Here is a 19,109-nt window from a genome sequence, read left to right as displayed (position 1 = left end):
ACAGCGACTAAATCTGAGGACATAGATATGTTCAAAATATACTACATATTGTTGAAAAAGAAGTTTTCCGTATCATGACAGCGAATGCAAAATTTGGTACCCTATGATACCCAGAAAATGAAAAACCGTAGACTACGATAGGCAATCCAGCAATATCATCGACGTATTCAAGTAACAAGGTAACAACTAGGCACATAAACTGAGAAGTGATGGAAAAGATTCTGGATTTGGAATTCCACTCGATGAATGAAATGTTTTTTCAATACTTTTCGTTTGCCATATGATGTCTCTGACGCCATGGGTAAACAGTAGGGTTGCGCGAAACATCACCTTAGTAGGTAATGTGATATCACATCATTTTTGAAAAAAGTAGTATGACAAACATCACCATTCTAACCGTATATTAAATTCGGTAACCGATATTAAAAAAATATCACTACTTGATACTAAGTGATCCCTCTGTTTATCACGTTTTCAGCATAAATTGCGCGCCAGCAATAAGCAGACAATGAAGGAATAGAACTTTCTTGTGGCAAAAGAAGTAAAAAAAGCAAAATTTAGATTATTTCCAGATATTCTCACACGCAAAGAACAGGGAGCCATGATTATTGTGAACATGTGTGTGTGAGCAAAGAATTGTCGTAGTTAAAATGTTCATACAAATCCAGAATCATAACAACGACAGATTTGTAAGCAATCGTCGGCGTTAAAATCCCGTATTACTTGGTGATGTTTATTGATGTCTTGTGCAGTGATATTACATCGCCACGGATACTTATCACAATAGTAACATCACCGTTATTTCTATACTGGGTTGTGAAGTGAAGTGATGATGTGATGTTTGATTATGCCAGTAATGTGAAATTATATTTTAAGGTGATATCACTTTTGTGATATCACAGACATCACCTACCCATCTATCCTAAAGACTATTATTAAAAAGGATCCATTTGTGAAAACCTCTCAACAAATGTGACATTTTTCGAAGTGGAATTCACCCTTTACCAGAAAAATGTGAAAAGGTTGAAAAACTGAAGATTAGGGCAAATAATAGTTGAGACCTTCATCTATACAACCCTATGGCGTCCAATTTTCAAATTGACAAGTTTTTTGCCCATTTCAAAGCAAGTTTATCCGATTGCTCATGCGAAGAAACAACTCCAACTACTAGGCGGTCTCTTTTAGTAAAAGTGGCCCTTTGACATATAATGCCCACCCAACACCTAGTTCGATTATGTTTTGATTGAAATGTATGACAAATGGATAATAAAGATTTCATAACCGACACCGGGATTAACTCGAAACAGCATGAGAACATTATGTTCACCACCCGCTTTCCATTTCAACTGACACCAAGCTGAAAGGCTTTAGTTCATCCAGAAAACCAAATAAAATTGTTTCCAGTTGGTTGATTTCAAGAGAATTATCTTTTTCCAACACGAGCTATAGATACAGTACGTTCCATGGTATATCCATTCTGGAATAAAAAATATGTAGATTTTTACATTATGCTGCACCGGTTTGAAATGCCTTTTTTCCGTTAGATATCTTTAACAAATGGAGTTGTCGATTTGAATTTGTTTTGACCCAGAGTTGGAAGAAATTTGATGGTCTATGCAGGAGTTAAGTTAATTTAATTTTTGGTATTTAAGATGGTCTTATGCAAGCATATGTAGTTGACGTTCATTTAAAGTATCTAAAGAGTCAGACAGTCTTTAACTGGTTTTTAGAAGACCCAGATCTACAAGGCAATGAAGACAGTAAAGGAGTTAAACAGCGTGTGAATGTTCGGTGGCATTGAAAGAAGTTTTGCAACAAGTCGCAAGTGACGCAGTATCTAGACAGGTATAAGAATGTAAAGGCTAAAGATAAGATTCCAAGAAAAGACTGTCTCGATGGATTTCAATTAAGGGGGGTAGAGATACAAAATTCCAGCGTTTAGATTCGTTTCAGAGGTCTGGCATCGGCAACACTCGAAGTGCATTCTTACTTCATTTGATTTACTGGACATACTGTGGGGAACTTGTTAACGACTAGTGTGGGCTGACTGCAATCTGTCTGTCCGACCGTCTGTTAGTCTACCCAACACTCCTCGTCTCCCATTATGCACAAGAACTTGAATTTCACGGTTTCTCGTGTTATTTCCGTGTCAATATTTACTGCATCACATCGAAAAAACCAAACAACACACGGAAGTGATAGTTCCAAATGAATGCGCTCAGCAAGCAAAAGATAAATCCGCCGATATACAAGGACTTGCATCATACATAGTTTTTCAATTTTCGCCACCAGCTCTGACCATATGGTATTTCGCAATGCGTACGTACTGCACAACACACAGTACTCGCAGTCAGCTCTTTTGAAATTATATTTATATTATTGCCGTGTAAATAAATCTCCTCAATGGAAGATAATGGTTGCGGCATAAATTCATCATCATCATCGTCGGCTTAACGAGCCCCCAAAAAGAAGTGAAGAAGATCTAAATTTTGGAAAATTGTGAATTCTCCCCGTTTGCATCATTAAAGCTCATTTTAGGGGCTATAAAAAAACGCATCAAGTTGGAAGTCATTACATGCAATTGTTCGCAGATGTGAGGAGGTGATTATTGTTGGATGCTTGTTGAGGGAAATGATCTCATCTTTTGGAGATTATTATCTCTGCGGCGCGTTAGATAAGAGCAGTTGAAATTCACAACGCATTGAGGAGAGGTTGGAAAGTCTTTGACCTTAAAAAATATTCAAAGGACCTAAATATAAAGAGAAATTATTATATGCAAATTACTCATAACAAGTCGGGAAACAGAGAGCTGGACGCTTTAGGTATAAAAGATTTTGTGTATTTCGTTTATAAAGATATTTGAGTGTGCATTTGTCCCATTAGTACCTAGCACGTAATATATGCACATATTATGTAAAAATGTCCACTTTCGCGTGATATTGGAATTCATAGCCTTGAATTTGCACAGAAGCGACAAATTTTACCTATTATAACGTTGTTAAGAATGATGCGGTTTCCACCAAACTTGATAGGATCATGCTCTATATTATAGCCTACATTGCTAGAAAATTCCGTTGTTCATGAATGAACTTAGGGGGGCAGGGGTTTGCAGCCAATTACTAAAATTATAGTAATATACTATTATTAGTAATATACTGTTATTAATTTTATTTGAACTGATATCGGTATGGAGGGTATTTCGGAGCCTAGGCACCATAAAGTGGCAAACTCTTAATTTTTTTCAGATTTTTCGGATGAATAATTTCCGAGAATCCGTTGAAGGAACGATCACTTTCGACCCCGTACACTCCCCACCTTTCCAACAAATGTCAAAACTAACACCGGTTTTGGAAAGTACTCGAGACCTTTCATTTGATACCCTACATGACTATATTTGATGGGGAAAAAATTACACCCTCCTTTTGTATGTATGGGGACCCCCCTCCCTCCCCCCCCCCTTAAATTCGACATAGAATTATATAACTCGCTGTATGTGTGAGCGTTCACATTTCCCACCTTTCCACCAAATTTGGTATGAATCGCTACAACCATCTCCGACCCCCTACACTCCCCACCTTTCCAACAAATATCAAAACTAAGACCGGCTTCGAAATCTGGTGTCAATTGCTATCAGCGTCTCCGAGAAAAATGAATGTGGCAGACAGACAGACAGACAGACGGACAGACTGACAGACCTTTAAGGCAGATCCAACGATGAAGGAGCTTAACGGCAATGTAACGCGAATTAGAGGAGGGTTGCTGTTCGGAATATCGAAGGAAAAGAAAGATAATGATGACCTACAAAGGAATATCGAGGCTTCACTCGACGAGCAAACAACCGTCCGCGTAAGTCGGCCAATGGTTACAATGGAGTGTAAAGATCTTGACACCAAGGAGGAAATTTGTGCAGCGCTCAAACACCAATTGAAATTGGATGACGTACAGGAACTGGACGGAAGACGCAGACAGCGACCCTAACTACGTCTGTTACTTCAGCTACAAAAGCACTGTCTGCGGATCAAGCCCGCATCGGTTGGGTCGTGTGCAGGCTACGCGAGTAAATTCCATTAAAAAAGTGTTTCAAATGCTTTGGATTCGGATATATGGCAAAGTATTGCACTAGCACCACTGATAGATCCAAACTGTGTCGAAGATGTGGAGGGGAGAATCCTTTGGCGAAAGATTGCAATAAAAACCACCACTGCCTTCTATGCAGGGAAATCAAAGATCGCGATAACGAGAAGCCTACAGGTTCGCTTCAAGTACCCTACATAAATGAGAGTCATTCAGCTGAATCTCAATCACTACCAAGCCGCCCAGCACTTGGTAGTATAGAAAGTGTATGAAGCGGAAATCGATGATGCTATTGTCTGCGAGCAATACAGAAGGCTCCATCAAGGCGTTTGGCAAACATACATAAACAGAAAGATTGCGGTCTGGCTTGTCGTAACCGAGCCTTTCAGCAAGCAATAAATCATAGCGAACACGATTTTGTGACGGTTAAAATAGATGACATCTACATTTACAGTTGTTATGCCGTTTCAAGTATAACAATACCAGAGTATTGCAATATGCTAGATAGACTTATGAGAGACGTCGAAGATCGCAACTCCAAAATTATTGCTATCAACTTCAACGCTTGAACAATGGTGGGGAATCCGGGAAGCAAATGAAAGGGGAAGAATCTTACTGGAGATGTTCTCCTGTGTAAACGTCATCACCATCATCATCACCAACGGCGCAACAACCGGTATCCGGTCTAGTTCTGCCTTAATAAGGAACTCCAGACATCCCGGTTTTGGGACGAGGTCCGCCAATTCAATATCGCTCCATCTCAGGCAGGGTCTGCATCGCCTTCTTTTGCTACCACAAATATTGCCTTTATAGACTTTCCGGGCTGGATCATCCTCATCCATACCTATTAAGTGACCTGTCCACCGTAACCTATTGAGCCGGATTTTATCCACAACTTGACGGTCACGGTATCGTCCATAGATTTCGTCGTTATGTAGGCTACGGAATAGTACATCCTCATATTGGGTGGCCAAAAATTCTTCGGAGGATTCTTCTCTCGAACGCGGCCAAGAGTTCGCAATTTTTCTTGCTAAGAACCCAAGTTTCCGAGGAATACATGAGGACTGGCAAGATCATATTCTTGTACAGTAAGAGCTTTGACCCTGTGGTGAGACGTTTCGAGCGGAACAGTTTTTGTAAGCTGAAATAGGCTCAGTTGGCTGAGAACAACCGTGCGCGGATTTCATCATCGTAGCTGTTATCGGTTATGATCTTCGACAATAGATAGGAGAAATTATCAACGGTCTCAAAGTTGTAGTCTCCTATCTTTATTTTTCCCGTTTAACCAGTGCGGTTTGATGTTGCGGTTGGTTGGTTTTTGGTGCTGACGTTGCCACCATATACTTTGGCTTGCCTTCATTAATGTGCAGCCAAAAATCTCGCCTCAATTGCCGCCTGCTTGATCTGGATGAAGGCAGTTTGTACGTCTCGAGTCGTTCTTCCCATGACGTCGATATTGTCAGCATTCGCTAGTCAAGCGTCTACACTGGCATGTTAGCGAAGAATATACGCATAGCGAATACCAGGCGATATATATTACTATTGATAAGGGACCCAGAATAATAAATCCTCATCTGAAGAGCATTTGATAAGAATACATTTCTGGGAGGTATTGCAGTGGAACTCTGAGTTTACTGGAACGGCCATAGAAAAGGCATCGCAGCTGCCCTAACAGATATACCGAGCATGTGACGTTTCCATACCAGGACGTGCACACTCCCAGAAGCCCAACGCTAACTACTGGTAGAACACTGAAATAGCAAAGTATCGTACGGAATCGCTGAAGGCCAGAAGGCGGAGTCAACGCTGAAGAAACACAGCAGAGTATGAAGAGCGGTACATCAAATATAAACAGGCGCGCTAAAAGTTACAGTGGGCCATCACAAAAAGTAAAAATTATTTCTTCAAGCGATCCATTGGGAGGAGCGTACAACTCGGTTATGTCTGCAACAAAAGGCAAAAGGCCCCTTCCTATTATGTGCCCTAGATTATTATGGGAGATAGTTTCGACATTGTGTCCCCAAAATTCGGAAGGAATCTTCCCAATGATACCAAAGAGCGTTGAAGACATTCCTCCAGTAACCATAGACGAAGTCTTGGACGCAGTAAAAAGGGTCCGGGATACCGCAGCCCCCGGCATTGATCGAATCCCTAACAAGGCGCTGAAACCGGCAATGAGAATGGCACCAAGCATGTTCGCACAGGTATTTAGAGACTGCCTAAAAGAAGGTTCATTCCCCACAGAGTGGAGAATACAAAAGTTTGTATTGAACATGAAGACAGGTAAGCCGATACGTGAGGTCAATAGACCTATCTATCTTCTGCGAGCGGGTAATCTATAACCCGCTATATCCAATAATTGATAGTGGCGGTTATTTATCAAATAGGCAGTTTGGCTTCCGGAAGGCACGGTCAGTGGTTGATGCTAGCCAAAAAAGCCTACGACGAAGGGAAACACTGCGCACTGGTGACTCTTCACATCAAACGCATTCAATTCTCCCAGATGGAATCATATCGCACCAATGCCAAAATATATATTAAATTCAATCTTCGACTACTTCTGACAGCGCAAGCCACTTCATAATTCGGACCAAGTGTCGAAGATGCACTCGTATGTAATAACGGCAGGAGTTCCGCAGGGATCTGTTCCGGATCTCCTGCTATGGAACTTAATGTATGATGGCGTTTGACAGCTCCCAGTAGCCAAGCAAGCCGTTGTCGACGGATTCGCAGATGACGTTGGAGTGGTCATAACATCCAATCACCCGGACGAAGTTGAGATATATGCGAACGAGGCTATACGGACGATGAAGTCTTGGCTTAAAGACCACGGGCTGAAACTAGCCGAACACAAGACGGAGTTGGTGCACTTTACAAACCGGTGGAAATAGAAAACTGTTGAAATTTGGATCGGAACGTTTGTTGTTAGCTCTTAGCCATCGCTGAACCCCACTTAAAGGTTACTGGGCAGAAAGCGGCGACTATCAGCGCAACACTGGCAAGGATGCTTCCGAATATAGGCGGTCCGAAGCACAGCTGACGGTTGCTTTTATCGCGGGTCGTCAGCTGTCCTTTTATACGCGGCATCAGCATGGACGTCAGCGATAAAAATCACTAAACGTATGCGTGATTGCGTGGATGATCCCAGTGTATATTCTAACCGATGAGCCAATTGGGTTGTACGAAAATGGCGAAGCGAACCTAAAGAAGCACAGCGAGCGTCTGAGGTCATTGGCTGCATGGCAAACAGCATGTGACCAGGGGGAGAATGGCCGGTGGACACACAGACTTACCCCAGACATAAGTATGTGGACTATGCGGAGCCACGGTTAGACGAGTTTCGATCTGACTCAGTTCTTAACCGGACACAGTGGGTATAGGAAGTATCTCTGTAGGTTCGGTCTCGATGAATCGCCCGACTTTTCTACGTGTGCAGGTGCAGCCGAAGATGTAGAACATGTTTTGTTCACCTGTCCAATATGTAAAAGCTCAAGGCGAAATCTTGAAACAGAACTAAATATGCGTTTAAGGCTGGAAAATTTAGTAAGGTACAATGGTGCAATGAAATACAACATAAGCCCGGTAGTTGCAATTGTGAAACGGATCCACCAGCAGCTAAAAGAAGCAGAAGCGCAGCGAAGGTATAGAAGGGAAGCTACTGCAACTAACGCCAGGCAAAGCGATAGCAGCTCATTTAGAGTGAACAGCTAAGAACTGAAAAGCCCCGCGAAGCAATATCAGAATGGTGGTCCCTCGGGGAGAGTGTGGAGAAAATATGGGAGGTTTTATAGTCCGGCATGCGTTCCAGATGACAGCCAGTGGTCAAATAGACATTGACTCGATTTTAACAAGGTTTTGTTTCACATATTGGGTAAAATATTTGGGTGTCACACGGACTACAAAGTGAATAAAAAGCGAAAGATACATTGGGGATTCCTTCTAAGTTCTACCAAAATTAATTTCCTTACATAATTCAATGGAATACATCCAATAAACATGTTTCCTGTTGTGTTTACCATCATTTCACTTCCACTATTCACACCTTCCATCCCAAAAGACATACCCACGACCCTTCCACCCGTAAATCGACTCCGAGCACGTGCTATTGCTGCATCTTCTCACACGAAAACAATAAGGGAAATATCGTCTTTCCTGCATTTCAAATGAATATGCAAATCATATTCACGAAATTTTGCATTCGAAAGTCGTAACGGAACTTTGAATTTGTCTCTGCAATTAAAGCTTTATTACGATAAATTAAATTTTTTCAATGGTTAATTGTCCTTCAGGGAGTTTTGTCACGTTCAGTCAATTTCAAATAATAAAAGCTACAGAAAAGGAAGGGGTTCATTCATCCGAAATAAATTAATTACAGCTCAACGGGTTGTAATCGCTTGGGCCAATGAATCGATTTAGATACGTATATACATATGTATGTGTGTAAATATGTTAATTTGAAACCTTTTCTCACTCATATTAGGGAAATTTTAATGACGCACAATAATAGGTTTAAGGCAGGTAACTAGAAGGTTTAAAGATTGCGGGTGGCATTTAACTCCAAAGGGGGAGAAAATTAGGATAGGGCCCCCGGGTTGAATACAAATAGGGTATAGTGTCAATCAATGCCTTTCTTACATGTGTAGGACGGAGAAAACGTGCCAGTGTCAATCCGGCACAAGGGAACTTAAGAGGAAGACCTTTGCCACAGCTTAAAGAAAGTTAACGTAAATTTGCTTCGAACTGAATTATGTATGTCGATTCAAAGTATTTCCCGATAGGACCCGCGTTTAGAGATTCGTTATTGAACTGATAAATTAAATACAATCTAATCATTAAATCAAAAAGGTAAAGACTGAGAAATATGTGTTCAAGGTGATAAGAAACTCATGTTGGCCCTAGGATGCGTCGAATCTTAAATGTAAGTAAAAAGGATTTTGAAGAAGATTTGTGCTTTCAATGAGCTCCTTTGATTTTGAAGCAGTTTCACTCCGTACAAAGGATCACTCTCCTTCATTTGGCCTGTTGCAGAGAGACTACAGAAACTTACATCTAGTTGACCACATTCCTATCTCCTTTTCCCATAATTTGAGATTTTCATTATTCTCTTTAGCCCAAATTCCTAGTTCCTCCATGATCTCAATACAATATTATTACAATTCACATTTACTACCACCCCAAGTCCCATTAATCCTCACGCTGCTATAAATTAAAATATTTATTGGTTTTTTGTTGTTATGCTATGTATTGTCGTATTGGCAATTGGATGGCCTCAAGGGTAAAAATCAGATTCATGGTTGCAGTTGAGGGAAATCAATTAGACACAAAAACAATGTCATCCCAAAGTATTTGAGCCGGCAATACCAAGACAAGAAATGGAAGAACTGGTTGTGGCTGGATAGGAAGCGTCAAAATGAGATACAAAAAAAAGAGGAAGACACGGCGAGACAATTCACGATTCTCGAGAGGAATTTCGTCAAAAATCTATAGTTTCTTAAAACTGAAACGTATAGGAAAGTTTCTTTTCATACTATGTGATCCTGGAGAGGCACGTCGTTAAGTGTGCTAAGGCGATTATATGATATGGAAAATCGGGTCGCTAGGACTATTTTGTTTTCCGGGAATGAGGATGAAAGTAACCCATCAAGGAAGACAGTCAACGTTGGAACGGTTTTAAGGTCCTTTATACAAAAGAGGCTCCGTATTCTCTGGGTAGCATTAGCGATTTTCATGCATGATTGTCAATCAGTCAAACTTACGCGAATTTCATATCGCAAGATCCTTTCGTCGAAGGAAGCTGAGCTTACGAAAACTCCGGGAAAGGTTGGTAGTTTCTCGATTACGGCCTCAACAATAACAAGATCGGTAGTTTGTAAGGTCAAGCAGTAGGCAATAGTGAACAGTAAGAAGTTGCAAAAGGGGAAACAGCCGAAAATATTTCTTCATATTTTTTTCACACTTTAAGATATATGTATTTTGATTCCTAGATTTCGTGTGATTTTTTTTCAGATTTTTCGGTTGGATAGGTTCTGAGGACGAGACCTGTTACGTTTCTTGAGGGTCATATTTTGAGCCCTCATTCCCCTACATTTCACCCGATACCAAACATAGGACCAGCATTGAGCCCTTTCATTGGATACTCCACGTGGCCATATTTTGTGGAAAACAAATTTGCACCCACCATTCGCATGTATGGGAAGCCCCTCTTCCCCTAAAACTCAATACAAAATGGTGCCCCTTGCTATATGTAAAGGGATTCATAGACCACACATTCCCACCAAATTCCGTAACAATCAGCCTAGTCGTTTCCGTTGATTGTATCCCCGGCAAGGCGTTGAAACTGGCAATGAGAGTGGCACCAAGAGTTTTCGCACAAGTATTCACAGGGTGTCCAAACGATGGATCATTCCCCGTGGAGTGGAAATTACAAAAACTTGAATTGATCCTGAAACAAGGCAGGCCGATGTGCGAGCCAACACTTTACAGACCTATCTGTCTTCTGAATACAATAGGCAACGTTTTCTCGAGCGGAGAATATGTAACCGGGTATTTTAGATAATTGATAGTGGCGGCTATTCATCATTCGATTCCGGATCGCTCGGTCAGCAGTTGATGCCAGCGAAGTGGCTTTTGAACTAGCCAGCAAAGCCTTTAACGAAGAAAATCACTAAAATGTAGTGGTAATACACAGTAATGCTATTAGAGCGGCAAAGTGGAGAAATCCAAAAACTTTGTTAAGGGCATTTGAGCATTTTACAGAAGCATCGTTAATGGAACAACTGGCAACAACAGAAGAGACTAGAGGGTAGATGGACCGTCCACCGAAAATAAAAAGGACAAAGTATAAGTACTTTTCAGCAGTCAGTGTACAGAGTCCTATCCTAGCCGGGGAAATAATACCTCATTGCGAGACACCCTGGTATAATTTCTCTTAAAAGAGTGGGTGGGGTCCTGAGCCTACTCCTACTGATTTCGGGGGAATTTTTCTGCCACTTTTCTTGGTCCACGGACCCTTCTTTTTGGGATGCTTTTAACATAATCGATTGAACAAGAATACTATTAAGATCTAAGCTTTGAAGAGTATTAGAACATCATTTAAGATCCACTAGGAGATAATGCATTCAGCATTGTGCTAAGTCGAAATCATTACCCTCATTTGATACAGGTACTCATTTACAACGTCGACTGATATCTGAAATCCAGTCAGAATACAAATCTGTTTGCTGTTAATGAGATTTGAATTGCGACCTTCTGTTACGAAACCACGGAGACTGCCACGACATTAGAAATTCTTGGACTTACAATATATTGCTTCTGAGCGTCAGATGAGACAGTGATGGAGACTGCGAGCTGGGCGCATCTGTCACCGGAGAAACAAATCGTGAAAGTGGTCTACATACAAAATGCGTATTTCTGTCATCATGCGATAGTATGTCATAGAGAACTCGTGCCGATTGAAATTGGTAGTGCGGGGATTAACCTTGAGAGTGCGCTATTTGGCAGTAGTCTGCTGGCTTTAGTTGAGGCGTGATCATCTGCAGAGTGGACGTGCAAGTTCAAAATGCAGCCAAGCATTTAATAGCGTCAAGCAGTCAAGTTTTGTGCTCGGTTTGGGAAATATTCCTTTGCGATCTACGTATCAACGACCTTCTCAAATCTAAAATTTACCGGAATGTCGTCCGTCCTGTCCCTTTCTATGGCTCTGAGTGTTGGCCAACTATAAAAGACAATGAACGGCGTCTTGCGGTAATGGAGACGAAGATGTTACGTTGGACAAGTGGCGTCACACGTTTTGATCACATCGGAAATGAGGATATTCGCGATCGTTATGGGGTTGCACCGATCGTGGAAAAGTTGCGAGAGAGGCGTCTTCGATGGTATAGTCATGAATTTCGTGCTAACGAGAATTCACTTTCCAAGATTGGTCTGAACATCGAAGTCGATGGTAAACGACCAAAAGGCAGGCCGAAACAACGGTGGCTTGATATGCTGGATGGGGATTTAAAAGCCTCAAGATTGCACCCAGATCAGGCATTCGATAGAGCCAAATGGCAAAACCGATCACGACGAGCCGACCCCGCTTGTGAACGAGAAAAAGGCTGAAGAAAAAGAAGGAGAAGGTGAATGATTCGGAAAGAGTCCGGTAGTCAAAGCTTAGCACAAACTCAAATTTTTAGGTGGCACAACAAGGTTTAAAGAAGGTCAGAACAGCGTGGAGAACAAATTCTTCCAGCCAATCCTCTCAACTGAAGACGACAGAGATTTGTGGAAGACAGATATGCGTTTAAATGTTCATAGGAACGCAAATAACCTAGGAATCGGTAAAATGGTTACGCAAAAAATCATCGGAAAGGATCTTGGGATGAGGCAGATTTGCGCCAACAAACCCGTGAGGCCGTTTCAAAATATCTTTTGGGGTGCATTGAAGCCACTACGGGAGATGAAACCCATTACGACCCTGAAACAAAACGGCAAAGCAGCCAATAGTACACTCCGCAATTGCCACGTCAAAAGAAGGCTCGCATGTCAGAGTCCAAAATCACAAGAATTCTGATTGTTTTTTTTACAATAAGGATGGAGTCTATTCGGAATTCGTGCCGGAGAGACAGACAATCGATGGTACCTTCGAGATGGAAGTGTTAAAAAGATTGAAGTAACGGGTCAATCGAGTGCGACCAGCAATTGCTTCCAATTAGAAGCTCTATCACGACAATCTCAAACCTGCTTCGTGGTTGCCCATCATCTGACAAGAAAAAGCATTGGAATGATCTCCAGCTTCCTTACAGCCCCGACGTTGTCTCAGCAGACTTCTTCCTCTTCCCAAAAGTGAAAACCAACCTCGAAAGGATGCCCCCACAGGAATTTGGAGACTATTAAAAGGACTTACACGCATGCTCTGAAGGACACTTCAGTTGCTGAATTCTAAGGAACGTACGCAGAATGGAAAACTCGCCAGCAAAAATGCACTGATATTTAAGGAAACTATTTATAAGTTTTATATCGATGTCTTCAATAAATTTTATTTTCCGGTATTATTATCATCAATACACAAAATATACAGCCTATATCCCCAAAAACTTCGGATGACGGATGGCTCAAAACTCTTCCGAGATCAACCAATCGGTCAAATGTGGAATATACGAAATTTCTTACGCCCGTTGCAATAAAGTACACATCAGGCGCACAAGAGGGGAAGTGGAAACATATCCCGGAGAGCGCCTGAAAGAGGCAGAATTAGCAGGAAAAAGAGGATCGGCCGATTTCAGATCGAGGGTAAGGGAACACATTGTCATCGCGAACCCTTCCATTTCTAAGGAAGACGTAGAACTAACGAAACACATAAGATCGCTCCCTTCCCTCTCCCCTTGCAAAAACAATCAGACGTTACCGAAAGTATGCAAATTTATAAAACCCAGAAAGAAGAACTTTTTAACAAGGACGAAGGTAACAAACACTCAAGATTTTCAAGAAACGTACTGAAGAGGCGAAATATAACTATCCGTTTTAGGTGGAGGGCTCAATTACCCCCTATCCCCCAAAGAAGCATATTTACAAAGAAGAAACATTGCTGCTAAACCAAAACGAAAAGGATTCGAATTTTTAATTTTAATTATTGTTACGTCGTGGAAAGAAGAGCCATGGTAAAGAACAACAATAAAAGAGGCAGTTGATCATATCGTAATGGCAGTCCTGCGGCCTCTAGTACTTTACAACAAGTCATTACTTCTTCTCCAGGACTACTAGACCATCTTAATCCATAAGATGAAGCCTACTCAAAGATCCAGACACTAGCTGTGAAAATAAATGACTTGTTTTTCAATTTTTGCGTCGGAGAGTGCATCTTTCTAAGCCCCTCTAATAAAAGGTGGAACCATTGCAACCATCGCCGCGGCCACAATAACTGGTGTTAGGTCCAGGCGTGTGTAACAAAAAACTCTTGACATCCCAGTTTTGCGCCACCAATTGAATATTCCTAGCAATTACGTAGTGTCCTGGCCTAGAACACTGCTCCATTTAAGGCAGGGTCTACCATATTTTTTAGGGTTTTTATAAAACACAACCTTATTAAAATCGGTTTATTATCTGTTTATTTGTCTGTCCGTCTGTTTATCTGTCACACCTTATATATCAGAAACAATTACTCCTTTTGATATGAAATTTGCTAGAAAGGTGGGACCTATGAATCTCACTCCATTCAGTGAGTAAGATACATGCAAAAGTTGGGTGTATATTTTCTCACCCAAAAAGAAATATGGTGGTCCATGCACATGGTATCCCGACCTCAAAATACTGTCCACACTGATACTTGTTTAAAGAAGGCTAAGAATAGTATTTTTGCTTATTATTTATTATAAGTATATTTTTTGAAAATTGACTGGAAACCTCCTTTAAGTTTATCCTGGAATCATCCAATTTCGCAGTAGGCTATACTATATAGCATAATTTTATTAAGTTTGGTGGAAATCGCACTATTACTAGCAGAGTTATAATAGGTCAAAGATGCCATTTTTGTGTAAATTTTTTAGATTCTAAGACTTTGAACGTCAGTATCATACTAAAATGAATGCTCTGACAAACTAAATAGAGCTAGGTACAAATGCCGACTCAAAAATCATTATATAGGGAATACACAAAACATTTCATACCTGAAGCGCTTAGCTTTCGGTTTCCCGACTTATTTTTTCTACCATAGATATTTCATCACCCTCACCCATATGGATTCAGTGACCCACCTATCGCTGCCAATTGAATCGGAAAACGGTTCGTGTGACTTCTGGAAGAAATATGAACTTCTGCACACTCCTCTCTGAGAAAATAATTGTGTCTTTTTCTGGAAGATTTTTATCTTTCTAATGTTCTCTATGAATAAGACAATGCAGAGTTTGAAGTAAATATCAAAACAACCCCCCCCCCCCCCCCCTCCCTCCTTTCTAATGCGGCCTTCCTTGTTCTTCCACTACATTGTTGGCAATTAATTTTGAAATACTTCAAGTTAAGTGGTTAAGGTAAGAATTGTGTAGTAACTACAGCATTCATCCAAGGAAACCCCCATCCTTTGAATGTTTGGATTTGACGAATTTTCTCATAACTTGAATCCTTTGCTTACCTCACTTATCGGAAATGAGTATTCAATGGCAATAAATCTAAAGTCCTTTCATTGTAATATGTACCTATATTGCCGACCATGATTGAAGGGACTGCATTCGACAAAGCTATTTGCTTTTTTCAAGTCCCGTGACTTAAGTGGACCTAACTTTATCAGTAGATCTTCGTATCTTAACTCTGCCTGAACGAGAAACATTTCTGCAATCGGAGTTTCAAAAGGATATTTATCCGCTCATGTGGAGGATAATTAATACAATATGGTCCAAATTCTTTTCAGAATATATTTTGAAGTGTTGTTCAGTATTCCTAAATAAGGGGGAAGTTGTAAGGTTCCAGTAGTTATGCTTACTTTCTGGTATGAAGATTTTAGAGTGAAGAAATTTTCCTTAGAAGGCAAGTTATGTGGACTTCATGGATCCTTCATTAAGATCTTTATGAAGTAGCATCCGATACGATCTTTATTTAAGGTTAAAGAATATTTGAAGAGCCCTAGAAAAAGGTAAATAATGGGGTTTGATGTGACTTTTCACTAAAATGAAATTATCGCCTTTCTTAACTTTCTAGTCATCTTTTTGAACAAAACCTAACTTACTGCCATTACTATTGTTGCTACCAAACCTAATTTCTTTCGTTATTAGAGAAGTTTCTCAAGCGAAATGAAGAATACTCAAGTAAAGATAGAAATCTTAGATAACACCTAATTCTGAAGCACCCCGTAGTTATTATGAGCCCCGAGAAGTTTTCCCACTTGAAAGTTATCGGTCAACGATTGAACCTGCTTCTAATGAATGCCGAATCATTCACCCATTAAAAGCATGGCGCAAAACAAAAACTGAAAGTTCTGAAGCGGTCGGACCAGCATCTATTCTTGTTTTCACTATCTCAAGTTGCCACTTAGCCTGGAAACTCTAGTGCAAAACTGGTCTCCCCGAGCCGGCACTACTTTCTAATCTTTAAATCGTCTTAAAGTGTTCGGAGCCATGTACCCATTCTACCCGTTCTCAAGTCATTGGGTCTTTCGCCACTTTACCTACTCCACTCGGTGCCACTCCATTCTAAACGCTCCAAATACTCTAAATTAGAGTTGAGATGCTCAACAAATCGAGTACGAATAAATTTCCATGGCATTAACGAGTGGCATCAGGCCCGGGTTCCGTACAAAGGCACGACCTCCTCTCTTCATAAAATCTAAAAGCTTGTTCGGTTGTTCATTGTTATTGTGCGCTAGCAGGGCCTCCCAGGCCAGCAAATTGCTTAAATAAATTATTCGAAATCATACTGAAGATACACGATTTTACGGTTTCTACATCTATTCTTGCATTTGGGTCTTTAATTTTCTTTTACATTTTTCATAAGTGCGACCGGCAAAGTGGCGTGTCGTTGTAAATCGTTGAGTAAACAGAGTTGGAGCTCCATCTCGCCTCGCTGGCTGGGTGGCAAGGTCCCCGACAAGGAGCGGTTGTCGGCCGAGGAGCAGGGGTCTATGAACCCCCGGCTGAGTTACGACCGCCGCTCCTGATGATCCTCTTTACGATGCTGCACAAACGTTACTGTTACCCAAGCGTTTCCGTTTGTTCAGTTCCTTTCACTTCACGACTGAACACTTGCCACTTCACTCACAAAACGGGGACGCATCCTGAAAACAGGATTGTACTTTTCTCAATGGGAAACAAACTCACGGAGCAGGGGTCGATGTCCTTTATGCATGTACACTGCGCCGTGAAAGGACACTGTTTCCGAATCGAGACAATGGACTTTTCTTAACACTTCTTGCAATCGGGACCACATAGGGTTTCCAAATCCGCGTAAGGACACCTGAGCATCACTACATTCAACACGACCTTCATCCTTTCTTCACCCCGTCCATTACACGCACGTAACTTGCGTGCTGCGACGCGTGCTCCCTAGCCGTAGAACGCGTATCGCGACACTCTCACTTCTTCGGCTGGCGTTCAACTGATGCCGTGCTGCACCGTTCTTGTGATGGAAGTATGGAAAGGCCACGGCGACCTCACCATGCCGCCTCCGACCCAACTTGAGTGCATTGAAAGCGTGCTACCGGCAACAATATTGGAGCTGGCCAGTTGAGGATTTGCTACTCAGGCGGGGGTGTTCGGCAGAGGGTAGCACCGGCACAGCGTGGATGGACCACTTTCATCTCGTTTGAGAATTGAGATGAATGATGCTGATACCATGGAGTTTGTGGATTATATGAGGTGAACGAATTAGGATGTGTGTATTTTTGCAGGGGAAGCAAAATCGTGGGTAGTTTATTTTGAAATGCTTCTGTTCGAAAAAGGTAAGATATTTAAAGAGAATTCTATTTGTAGCCAAAAAAGTAGACCTTGTTGCAAACATCCCCATGTAGAGAGCTATGCTTAACCTCTCCAGAACTTGATGGGAAAAGGCTCTTGATTTTGAGACAAAGGTGTGTTCCCTGTTTTTTATTTTTTTTTTCCAAAAACATTTCTTGTGAATCTCAACTAGTTTTGTTGTTTTATTCATTAAGTAAAGAACACTTAGACACCTCAGTAAACAAACGAGGCTAATATCTGGATACAATGACCAACAGTCAGGACGAACTAGCCAAGAAGGGGCAGCATTTACACAAGTCAGAACCCTCCTGTGAAATCGGAAACAGGTTCATGGCTATGACATTAAAAAAAATGAAGAGGAACCGCTAAGGGATATATACCGGGCGGGTCTCCCAAGAGTGGAGCAGTCCAGGGTGTTCATTGAGAATACGAATCCAAGCGCACAAAGGACTACTTAAACATCACCAAGAGAAACCTCCGAATTATAGTGGAAATTCTCACTGGTGACTGCCGACTTAACTATCAGCTAGGGAAGTTAGAGATATCTACGGACACTGTCTGCAGGTTCTGAGATAGTGTCCGGCACTTGTACAAAGTAGGTTGAGGCATCTGGGAGAACACTTAATACCAGATGCAAAGTTCAAAAATTTGGAAGTAGGGAATATACCAAAATTCCCAACGGATATAGGTTTGCTTGAGATACTATAGTTAATAGGTACACTATAACCACAATTCCTTAAGGACGCAGTACGACTTGTCCTTAACAGAATAATAATAATAATAGCCAAAAAGAAAAATTCTTGATTGACGGTTTCGTCCAGGGCAGAGGCAACTCATCGGACGCTGCCTCACCTCTGCCCTGGGAGCAGCGTGACCGAAAGTGGCGGCAGGTGGTAATCGCTCCATTTATATGTAATCACAAACACGATATGAGTGCGAATTATTATATATTGAAGTGAAATGCGTCCTAAATTCAAACCTGCACCACGCCGATATGATTTTTTTTTTGTTGAGGATGCACTCATGTCGTGTTTGTGGTCATATATAAATGGAGTGATTACCACCTGTCGCCGTTTTCGGTCACGCTGCTTCCAGAGCAGAGGTGAGGCAGCGTCTGATGAGTTGCCTCTGCCCTGGACGAAACCGTCAGTCAAGATTTTCTATTTTCGAACTTGGGTGTTTAACCCAAAAAGAGGAGTGCGTGGACCACAAGTAATTCGCTTCCCAAGTGGTCCGGTTCGTCATCAAGTGGATGCGTAGGGCCCTCTCGCCCTCTTCCAGGTTACATCACTGGTTACATATAGCAGAGACCCATCACCCCCATTTTTCATATGCAGTAGAAGAAGTGTCCTATTAAAAGTCTTATCAGAGTTTAGTTAATCTTTCAAAGGACAACAAAGGTGCCTGTTGGCAGAAATTCATTCTTCAAAGGCTACCTCTGGTCCCATCAGTGTGGATCCATGCCTTTGACGTCTGTCAACCTTCCCATTACCAGCAATGTTCCAGTGCTCTGGCACCCACTTCAGGAAAATTTCGTTTAGTTGACCAAGATTCAGTACCAACTGGTCGCAACCAACTGGTTTACTATTTAGTGCTGATAAAGTTACTTGACTGTCG

At 41.5% G+C, this 19,109-nt stretch overlaps 1 protein-coding gene across 6 annotated transcripts in view; it reads right to left on the bottom strand.

The window, feature by feature from the left end:
• The window catches only part of LOC119651713 (protein sickie), a 467,977-nt gene that overhangs the window by 237,579 nt on the left and 211,289 nt on the right, over window positions 1-19,109 (bottom strand). For 2 of the 6 annotated variants that reach the window (XM_038055431.1, XM_038055433.1), the window contains exon 1: window positions 16,522-17,115. The exons of the other annotated variants lie outside the window; for them this stretch is intronic. The gene's annotated coding sequence lies outside the window, so the exon portion shown is untranslated. Of the gene's footprint in view, window positions 1-16,521; window positions 17,116-19,109 lie in introns of those variants that run through there. 6 annotated transcript variants of the gene reach the window in all.

This window comes from Hermetia illucens, chromosome 3, assembly GCF_905115235.1.
Source record: "Hermetia illucens chromosome 3, iHerIll2.2.curated.20191125, whole genome shotgun sequence".
Taxonomy (NCBI): Eukaryota; Metazoa; Arthropoda; class Insecta; order Diptera; family Stratiomyidae; genus Hermetia; species Hermetia illucens.
This window is presented reverse-complemented; position numbering and strand designations above follow the sequence as displayed.